This window comes from Wyeomyia smithii, chromosome 3 (genome assembly GCF_029784165.1).
Source record: "Wyeomyia smithii strain HCP4-BCI-WySm-NY-G18 chromosome 3, ASM2978416v1, whole genome shotgun sequence".
Classification (NCBI taxonomy): Eukaryota; Metazoa; Arthropoda; class Insecta; order Diptera; family Culicidae; genus Wyeomyia; species Wyeomyia smithii.
The window spans coordinates 57,496,323-57,497,355 of NC_073696.1; the positions used below are offsets into that span (position 1 = coordinate 57,496,323).

The 1,033-nt window shown below is 33.6% G+C and overlaps 1 non-coding gene across 1 annotated transcript; it reads right to left on the bottom strand.

Annotated features, from left to right (window-relative positions):
- Positions 1–236: 236 nt before the first annotated feature.
- Positions 237–343, bottom strand: LOC129733491 (U6 spliceosomal RNA). The gene has a single exon (XR_008729571.1). It is a non-coding gene; the product is annotated as a U6 spliceosomal RNA (small nuclear RNA).
- Between the last annotated feature and the right edge of the window lie 690 nt (positions 344–1,033).

The following is a 1,033-nucleotide window of genomic DNA, read 5'->3' on the forward strand; positions in this document are numbered from 1 at the left end:
TCAAAGAAAGCCACCATATAGGATTTCTTTGCTATATGTTGTCTCTTGCATGCGTGAGAATGTGTAACTTTTAATAGCGATGGTTTGCTGGGATTTTTTTTTCTTCATCTATAGTTTATTTGACACGGCACAAATACAATTCAATGTTTAACGGCGCCAATTATATCTGGTAGCTTACTTTCTAAAGTATCTTAATAACTAAAAGCAAATTTTTTATCCTCGCTGCCGACTACGAGAAAAATGTGGAACACTTCACGATTTTGCGTGTCATCCTTGCGCAGGGGCCATGCTAATCTTCTCTGTATCCTTCCAATTTTAGTATATGTCCAGCCGAAGCTAGGACAGGTTTGCTGGGATTGAAAGCTTATGAATAGCAAGTTCAGGAATGATACCCGAATGATTGTTATGCGATTTTTTCCATCCTTGACCATAGGTTTAATATGGAATATTTAAAAACTGGCTTCTGGACATTTTCACAACTTGTTCCAAACTAGATGTAAATTATTTTATGGTTCATTAGGTATCCTAAACTTGATTTTCAACAGGGTGGGTCATTTTTTTTGTTAGGGTACTTTAGGGACAGTTAAAATGAAATTTGTTATTGAATACGAAAAAGCAAGCATAGTAGGCAACTTATGTTATTAACATTGCGTTACTCGCTCTATTTTTTTAATGGGAAATTACAAATAAATATATATATATTTATTAGGGCGCCAATCATTGTATGGAAAAAAGGGACCAGAAAATTTCAGAAGTTTGGCCTTTTTGAAAACCGAAAAATACGTGAAATTTCGGTTTTCGATTTTTTTTTTATGCCAAATGACTCAAAATTTCATGAAACGTGGAGAATTGGTGTCATCTAAGAAATTTTTTTTTGCAAAAATCTGCTCTCTGGGACTTAGTTGTTTTCTCAATTGTGGAAGGCGGAGTTAAAAATTTTTAGAATTTAGCTTTTGGAATTGATCACTAGTCTCTTGAAACAGCTTGTATAATGATATACACTATAACTAGCATCGAATACATTATGTTTCAT